This window comes from Sminthopsis crassicaudata, chromosome 1 (assembly GCF_048593235.1).
Source record: "Sminthopsis crassicaudata isolate SCR6 chromosome 1, ASM4859323v1, whole genome shotgun sequence".
In the NCBI taxonomy this organism is placed as follows: Eukaryota; Metazoa; Chordata; class Mammalia; order Dasyuromorphia; family Dasyuridae; genus Sminthopsis; species Sminthopsis crassicaudata.
Genome location: NC_133617.1, coordinates 29,323,458 through 29,333,576, shown reverse-complemented (window position 1 = coordinate 29,333,576; position 10,119 = coordinate 29,323,458).

Below are 10,119 nucleotides of genomic sequence, written 5' to 3'. Positions count from 1 at the left end.
TAATTATATCCTCTATAGCATTGCTAGATGAGGCAGGGGCTGGGGTTGGAGCAGGGTCAGCTGAGGCCCAGGATTTACCTAACATCTGCCCCATCTCAGTTACTAGAGATTGCTGATTTAGTCCTTAACAAGGTAAGTTCCTTATTTCTATTAGAATACTCACCTAATCTCCTGGTCACAGGAGGACTTCGGTGGAAGTAGGGTGCCAGCCACACGTTGGACGCCAAATGCTGGAACTCTATCTTTCCAGAAATCAGCAAGAGTCAGGATCACTAAACGTCTTTATTCTAGATCTTTACCTTCGCCTCCAACGCCCGGTCACGAGTGCAAGTGAGCGTGAGTTCCACCACCCAAGTTTCTCTTCCTCCTCCCACACAAGTCACTTCCCTCTCTTTGTCTCACCAATCAATTCAGCACAGAACAGCTGGGGAGGGTCAACCTTAAACAAGTTAATAGGGAACCGTCCAATTGGCAATTAGTCTCACGTGCTTCATCATCCAAGTGCATTGCTCAGTTCTAGCCCTTTACATCAAATGAATATAATAATATTAGTAAAATATCTGGCACATAGTAGGCATAATATAAATGTTTATTCCCTTCCCTCTCCTAGTGGAAGACTCTATGTTGAAAATATTTTGTAATATCCTTCAATAATATACAATAAACATTTATTATGTACCTATTATCTGCTAGGCACTAGGCTAAGTGCTAGGGATACAAATAAGAAAAAGAAAGATAATTCTTGCCCTCAAGGAACTTACAATTTAATGGATTAAATTGTTGTTCACAATTCATTTTTGAAGAGGACTGCCATCAAGGGTGATATCTTGACTCCTGCATGAAGTAGATTTAAGTGAAGCAGAGTTGCACAAAATCTTTAGCTTCACTCTCTCTTTCAGAGTTATCAAAGTCTAGCAGCAAGACAAAAGTCAAGATTGATGAGGTTTAGAATTGGATTCCTAAATGAAATTAGGTTAAATTGAGGTCTAGTGGCAGGTTTGGGGTACAGGGTGTCATATAGAGCTCCTCTGCAATCCCTTTGGATTTGGCGCAAAGATATGAAATTAAATGAGGTCTAGTAGAGGCGCAAGAATCCCCTGTAAAGAAATTTACAGACCCGAAAACTTAGATTGATAAAAGAGGTTTATTGTGGGGTTTGGAAGTAAGGTTAAAGTCTAGTTAGTTAAAGTGAAGGTAGAGCTAAGAGGGCACCGGAAGCAGAGTTCCAGTGGGCAGAGAGTCTTTGGTGCCAGGCACGGTGCTGGCATGTTTAGACCCTCTGCCAAAAGAGTGCTCCAGTCTGGCTCTTTTATAATGAGACATTTAGATAAAGGGGCTTGTGGGTGGACTCCCAAGTTGGTTCTTCAATGAGTTTAAATGAGGACTAGAATTTGCTAGGTGGGAGTTGGGAAGCCTGAGCAGATCATTAGAATGGGGGCTGGAAGAACCCGGACCAGATATCTCCTACTGGAATTCAAAAGGTGCTTTTGACCAGATTTTGTTTCTCAAAGGTCCTAGCTTCTTGAATTGATCAGGTAGGAGGTTTGAATTTTTTTCCTTGTAGCTTTTAATATTTTCTCTTTGACCTGGGGTTTTGGAATTTAGTTAAAATATTTCCATAGATTTCCCTTGTAGGACCCTTTTCAGGTGATGATCAATGAAATTTTTTGTTTATACTTTTGATGTGGTTAGTGGCAATGCAGAGAGTTGTAAGAATTGGGGTGGAGAATCCCCTGTTTGGGGCAGGTCCAATGTGAAAGAATTCATGAACTCAAAAAGTCTGAATGGCAGAAAAGGAAAGTTTGTTGTTCACTAAGAAGGGGCACTCTTAATAGGCAAATTCGTAATGAGGAATTTTGTAAAGAGTGTGTTAACAGATCCCTGTTTTATGGGGTCACATCTTGGTCCCAGCCACAGGAATTGTTTCTGGATCTGGATGGCACTTTTCATCACAAATCTTTGGAATTGAAGGGGGAACAATCTTAAAGATGAATATCAATGATCATAGTTTTGGAGTTCTATTTCAAATTTAATCCATCAATTAAATAATCCGTTTAATCCACAGGGGGTGTATAGGACTAGCACATTTGTTTAAGGGCTTTCTGAACCCTTTATAGGGCTGCTTATCACCTTTGGTGTTTATCTTTCACCCAACTCTCATCTGTGGCTCTAAGGGGCTATAGCATGCACAATGACCATACTCCAGTAAACCATTTTGCAGATAATCTACACCAGATTGAAAATAACCAGCCTCAAATCTGCATAGGAATTGGGTGATGTCTCCCTCAAACATGAACTTTTTCTGGCAGAATGGGAGGATGAGAATAGTTTGTTCCAATAGTCATGAAGGTCGAAAGCAAATTCCAAAACCCCAGGTCAAAGAGAAAATATTAAAAGCTACAAGGAAAAAAATTCAAATATGGAGTCACAATTAGAATTATGTGAGACTTAGCAGTAGCTACACTAAAAGACTTCAGTTCTTAGAACACTATAGATCAAAAAGCAAAAGAATTGGGATTGTGCTCAAAAATATTATGCTCAGCAAAATTAAGCCTAAGGTGGGGGGAAAGGGGAAAGAAAGGATATTCAATAAACTGATAGACTTTCAGGCTGTTTTACAAAAAGACCTGAAACCTGAACTTAATAGAAAATTTGACATATAAGCTACGAAAGAAATAGAAGGTAAACATCAAAGACTAATTACAAGGAACTCAATAAAAACAAAATAATTATTTTTATGCATGAAAATGAAAACTGTATATCTAAGATTTTCATTGTAATTGGATAATTAAAAAAAAGATTGGAGTAAAGCTGAATATGATGTGATTCTAAAAAGCAAAACTGCATAGGAAAAGGTAAAAAGAATAATTATACAAGTGTACAAAAGGAAGACACAGAGGATGGAGGAGGAGGCCTAGAAGTTCTGGAACTCTACTCTCATCAGAAATGGCTTAAAGAGGAAATGTATTAATTAGTAATATAATAATTAAGATATGTATTAATATATACATTTAGAAGGTTCAGAAAATCTTCTAAATTCAAAAAGAAATAAGAAGCTAATGGAATAGGGAGGGAAGAAAAATATAACAAAGATTTTTAGAGGGAACCCTACTCACATCAAATCTGGATTAAAGAGAAAACAACATATACATTTAGAAAAGAATAAAAAATCTTCTGAATTTATAAAGAAAATAGGATAAGGGAGGTAGAGAAGGATGTGTAGATTATTGGGAATGGGATAAAGAGGGAACAAATATATTTTTAAGGCTATAAAAGTTTTCTAAATTCGGTCAGAAACAAGGGGGCAAGGGCAAAAGAAAAGGAAAGAGCCTAAGGAAGAAATCCTGGGAGATTAGGTTAAATAATAGGAGAGCAATTAGCAGGTAGAAGTAAAGAAGAGTCAGGAGGGATAGGAAATAAATGACATACACAAAGATAATAAAATCAGGAACAGAGTTTATTAGATTAAAAAAACACAGGTGTAGTAATCATGATCTCAGACAATTTTAAAGCTAAAATAGATTTAATTAAAAGAGAAAAATAAGGCAACTACACTATCAGCCGTGTTAATCAATATTGTTTTAGATTGTTTAAAATAATTATACAATATAAGTTTGGAATTTTGCTGTGGTTTAGGAAATGATGAACTGGGGGATTTAAAAAGATATGGAAATATGAAACCTATATCAGATGGGAAGGGAAATAGGAAAATTATGAGAATGGATGTTGAAAACTATCTTTACATGTATTTGGAAAAAGAAAATACTATTAAAAAAAGAAAAAGAAAAGTATCAGAAAACTTGGATGTATGAAGGAAGATGAAATCTACCTTCAGAAAACTTGGATGTATGAAGGAAGATGAAATCTACCTTCAGAGAAAAACAGAGGACAAAAAAGTACAGCATGGTCTTAGATAGCTGTATATGAATGTATATGTGTATATATGTATATGATTATTGATATCTCTCTATATATGTATATATAGAGATATGTGTATGCATATATAAACATATCTCTGCTTAATTGTAGCCTTCCTGGGGGACTTAGGGAGAGGAAGGGGGGAAAAGAATAAAATAAAAATTGCACAGAAAAGATCAAAAGAAAACCTACAAGAAAGCAAAAAAAAAGATGGACAGCTCTGAACACAATGTGTAGTATTCATTATATAGACTTTCTTGAAATGGAAATGTATTGTTTTTTATTTTGAATCCTCTCATGTTCTGTTATGCATGGCATGGCAATTATATTTTGTTTTCTATTTTAAGTTTTAAATATATATATATATATGTATTAAAGTATTCAGAAAATATCCTCATTAAAATGAAATTAAAGATACAACTAAACAAACAAACAAAAAAATCCAAACCAATGCAGCTTGGATCAAATCCTTTTTCATCACAGAAAACAAAGAAAACTGGCCCTCTGTTTCTTCCTCTATAAAATGTAGGAGTTGGATAAGATGATATATATATATATATATATATATATATATATATATATAAAATGAATCTGTTGAACTCAGGGATTTTTTTCTCCAGCTTTCTATCTAATAACCCTCTAGAAATGAGAGGAAACTCAACTTTTTTGTTGAAAATTTCAACTACCCTGTCCCAATAATAATAGTGGCTCCCATTTATTTAACACTTTGCGATTTGCAGTATGCTTTACATATTCATCTCATTAGGTCTTCATAATGCCTCACCTACAAAATTCTCTCTATTTGACAGATGAGGAACCTGTGGCTTGAGAGAGATAAGTGATTTGTTCAGGTCACTCCTTTTCCTTCATACACTTTAGTATCTAATTGTGGCATTTTAAAAGGTTTGAGAAATATAATTTCTGGGTAATTTAATAATTTTGTTAACAACCCCAACACTTTTAGTAATAAAGGAGTGATTATTGGGCTGTCTCTTAGATCAAAGACCTTCATTATGGTGGATTCATAACTGACATGCCCTTGGAAGAGCAGGTATGGATCAGGGTGGCAATCAATATTCATTGGTTAACAATTAGTGAAAGGGCACCAGCCCTGAAGTCAGAAGGACCTGAGTTCAAATCTGTCTCAGATACTTACCACTTCCTAGCTGGGTGACCCTGGGCAAGTCACTTAACCCCAATTGCTTGGGGGAGAGGGGGAAGGAAAAAAACAATTAATGAGAAAATGAATGAGAGAAGTGAGCTATATTACAATGAGGGTCTTTGAATCACCCAAATCTTGGTCAGAGACACTTATGAATTTCCAAATCACCTATGTGTCAAAAGGGAGACCTGTGTGAGCAAACCCAATGAACAGGGATGCAACCATTAACCCAAACTAAGAATTTCTTTTACTATCTGATTAGATCTTGGCCTGGGTAAATCTTTTAAGAGAAATTTCTCACACTGGTTCATTTCTAGATAAGAAAGTAGAAAAGAAGAAAAACCTTGATCCTAATACAATATTAATTATTGAATGTGAGAATTGGATGAGGATTTAGTTTCCACAGAGTTATGAAACTTAAGTTAGAGAAATGAAACTTAAATCAGGAAACAAAACTAAAACTTAAGAAACAAACTTTACGGAAGAAAGCCAGAAATTGGAATAAGAAATATGCTATGAGATGTAATAGAATGGGGACTCAAACTCATGTGGGGGAATTAGGCATTCTGAATAGGGTGTAACCTTTGTAATACCCAGTCAATGAGAATCAGGGGAAGGACTGAACTATGTCCAAATAAAGTGAATGCTAAAAGGAGATGTAATTATGGAAACTTACAGGGAAATTTAGTGATTTGGATAGATTGTCACTTCTGTAGTATCCAGTCAATGGGGGAAATAGGAGGGACTTGCATTTCAGGACAGGGAAAAAATACCCTTTGCTTTTGTTCTTCAGAGTGTGCCTACAGCTTAGAGATCTGCTCTTGCAAGAACGTAAAATAAAATCCTTTCTTGCTTTGTCAATGGGTCTGTAATTCTTAGTAGGATGCTTGTCTCTTATATTAAACATAGAGAGATAATCATTGCTCACAAAGTGGAACAGGCATTGCTGCTCTACATGACCCTCCAGCCCCCATCTCTTATACCTAAGTATAAACTCATATATCCAATGCCTGAAAATCTAGATTCACTTTCACTTCTTAGAATCCCCTAGCTTCCTTTAACTGTGCTCTTAAAAAGTTCAAGATTTGTCACTTCTGGATAATTAGTCATTTTGTTAATAATGCCAACATTTTATATAAATTTTAATTTTTTCCAAATTTCTCTGCCTCCTTCTTTTCCTCCCTTCCCTTCTTCCAAAGATGGTGAGCAGTTTGAAATAGTTTATACATGAAATTTCATCATTATAATAAAAGGTCAATGGTACTCTTGAATGTCAAAGACCATCATTGGGGTTGGTTTATAGCTTGTATATTTCTTTGGAAGAGAGTGTTCTTAAAAATGACAATCAGCAATGTTCAAAGGACATGAACAGACAATTTTCAGATGATGAAATTGAAACTATTTCTACTCATATGCAAGGATGTTCCAAGTCACTATTGATCAGAGAAAGGCAAATTAAGACAACTCTGAGATACCACTACACACCTGTCAGATTGGCGAAGATGACAGGAACAAATAATGATGAATGTTGGAGGGGATGTGGGAAACCTAGAACACTGATGCATTGTTGGTGATTCAACCATTCTGGAGAGCAATCGGGAATTACGCCCAAAAAGTTATCAAACTGTGCATACCCTTTGATCTAGCAGTGTTTCTACTGGGCTTATATACCAAAGAAATACTAAAGAAGGGAAAGGAACCTGTATGTGCCAAAATGTTTGTGGCAGCTCTTTTTGTAGTGGCTAGAAACTGGAAACTGAGTGGATGCTCATCAATTGGAGAATGGCTGAATAAATTATGGTATATGAATGGTATGGAATATTATTGTTCTGTAAGAAATGACCAGCAGGGTGATTTCAGAGAAGCCTGGAGAGACTTACATGAATTGATGCTGAGTGAAATGAGCAGAACCAGGAGATCATTATACACAGCAACAACAATACTGTATGAAGATGTATTCTGATGGAAGTGGATATTTTCAACATAAAGAAGATCTAATTCAGTTCCAATTGATCAATGATGGACAGAATCAGCTACACCCAGAGAAGGAACACTGGGAAGTGAATGTGGACTACTTACATTTTTGTTTTTCTTCCCGGGTTATTTTTACCTTCTGAGTCCAATTCTTCCTGTGCAACAAGAGAACTATACGGATATGTACACATATATTGTATCTAGGATATACTCTAACATGTTTAATATGTATAAGACTGCCTGCCATCTAGGGGAGGGGATGGAGGGAGGGAAGGGAATATATGTTCTGTCAATAAAAAGCTATAATTTTAAAAAAATTTTTAAAAAGAATGACAATCAGCTATGTTTGGTTAACATTTCCTAGCTGTGTACTCCTGGGCAAGTCATTTAACCACAATTGACTCAGGGGAAAAAAAGTTTACAGTCCAATGCAGATATCACATACAAGATAAAGATTTGCAGAATACATTTAAAAAGAATAAGTACCAGGTGGGAGATAGTTTGGGTGGATTCTAGCGTTTGGGAAGATCAGGAAGATTTTATGTAGAAGGGAGTGTCTAAGCTTCATCATGACTCTGAGAACAGCACTGATTTATCCCAGACATGGCTTCTGAGACTCTGGACATCCAACCTGAAAAATCAGGTGCTCAATTATGTAACTATTGATTAGCAGAGGCAAACTACTTTCCCTGTAGTAGGAGAGTAGCATTTTGCTAGTTGCACACTGGTTAAGGGCCAGTTGGATTAAATTTCTCTTATCACAAGGAATCCAAATGAGCACCAGTATAGCTGCCTTTCCCTCAATTAGCAGAATCATATGTTCCCATGCCCAACACAATATGGCATTACCATAATAGACATCTCTGGACTATTTCATCCATTCATTAGTAACTAGGGCCAGGTAACAAGCAAGCAATTGCTTTTTTTTTCTTTTTTTTTCAACTTTATTTAAAAAAATTTTAATAACATTTTATTTTTTCAAATACATTTAAAGATAGTTTTCAACATCGATTTTTGTAAAACTTTGTGTTCCAAATTTTTCTCCTTTATTTACCTTCCCCCTCCCCAAGACAGCAACAAATCTGATATAGGTTAAATATGTGCAATTCTTTTAAACATATTTCCATATTTGTCATATTGTATGAGAAAAATCAGATAAAAAAGGAAAAAATTGTGAGAAAGAAAAAAAACAAACAAACAACAACAGCAGCAGCAAAAAGATGAAAATACTATGCGCTAATTTTCATTCAGCCTCCATAGTTCTCTTTCTGGACACAGATGGTTTTTATTCCAAGTCTATTGGAATAAGCAATTATTTTTCAGAAGTGGTCGAGAGAGTGGCCACTTTGAGGACCTTGTAGTTCTAGAAACTCAACACTCACTTATTTTAGCCAAAGGCTTCACTCAGTCTGATTTTTAGGGACAGAGACCTCCAGAAAAATGGTCTTTGCAAGGTCATAAGGGACCAAGGGGAGAGACTGCTGGAAACTTGCTTTCAGGATAAAGCAAATTTGCCATTAACCTTGGGCCTGGATTCCCTGGTCTATAGGAACAGTTACAGGTTGGACATGATGACTTTGCTCATCTCCCTATAGTTTATTATAAGCATCCTGGTAACATCAGCCTTCCTTACAGGTAAGACAGGATTTCTGGTATAAAGTACTCCAGCTTCCTTTATCTCTACCAAATTTATTTCTTCTCCTTCCCCACCTTAAGGCACCCAAATTGTTTGATGTTCACTACATTGGATATTTTGGGTAATTCTACAGACTTCATTTTGACCCTAACCATATACACACAGATGCACAGAAGTTGTGGAAAGGGACCACAGAAACACTCAGAACTCATCAGTTCTCTCTCTGAATAGCATTTTTCATCATGAGTCTTTTTTTTTCTTTTTTTTTTTTTCTGCTGAGACAACTGGGGTTAAGTGACTTGCTCAGGGTCACACAACTAGGAAGTGTTAAGTGTCTGAGGTCACATTAGAACTCAGGTCCTCCAGACTTCAGGGCTGGGGCTCGATCCACTGCACCTCCTAGCTGCCTCCGCCATGAGTCCTTTGGAATTGTCTTAGATCAGTGGTCCTCAAACTTTTTAAACAGGGGCCGGTTCCCTGTCCCTCAGACTGTGGGAGGGCTGGACTATAGTAAAAACAAAACCTCACACTCTGTCTTCGCCCCTTAGCCCATTTGCCATAACCAGGTGGGCCGCATAAACGTCCTCAGCCGGCTGCATCTGGCCCATGGGCCGTAGTTTGAGAACCCCTGTCTTAGATCATCATATTGATAAGCATAGCTAAGTCTTTCATAGTTTAAAGTTCCCAAAAATCCATTAAACTCTTTCTTTCAGAATAGGCTCTCTATAACCTCTTCTGAATGATCCAGATGGTTACAAGGGCTTTAGAAGCTCCATGTCTTGAGCTTGGGTAAGGCTAAAAGAGTCCCTATGTCCCAGGTACTGAATTTTACATAGACCAATTAACATAGACCATAGGCTGATCATCAGTTGCTTTCTTGTCAGTCCTCTGATTCAGGAGCCACATCTAAACAGGGGTCATTGCCCTCAGCCTGTTAGTGGGAAATCTGATCCCTCTTTCCATTCCCAGTACTTGCACTGATGGCAGTATTTGCTAAAGCCACAACTGTCCCTACTTTCTACCCAATTTCACCAGTCGACCAAGTCATGGGAATGTGAGAATTTCTGGATCAAAGACTCTTTGATTAGGAATCTCTTTGACCAGAGATCAAAGTTAGAATTCCTAACTTTAGCCTACCAATCTCTACTCACCCTTCCCACCCTCCCCCATCAGGAGATTTTAATTTTTTATCTTAATTAAATTAAATTTAATATGATTTTATTTACATATGAAATTATATTTTATTATAATTGTATAAATTACAATTTAATATTTTATTAAAAATATATGATTATAATTTAATATGATTGTGATGGAATACTATTGGGTTTATAAGAAAAGATGAGGAAAATGATTTCAAAAACCTTGGGAAAACTTATATGAACTGATGCAAAATGCAGTAAGTAGAAGTAGAAAAACACTGAACACA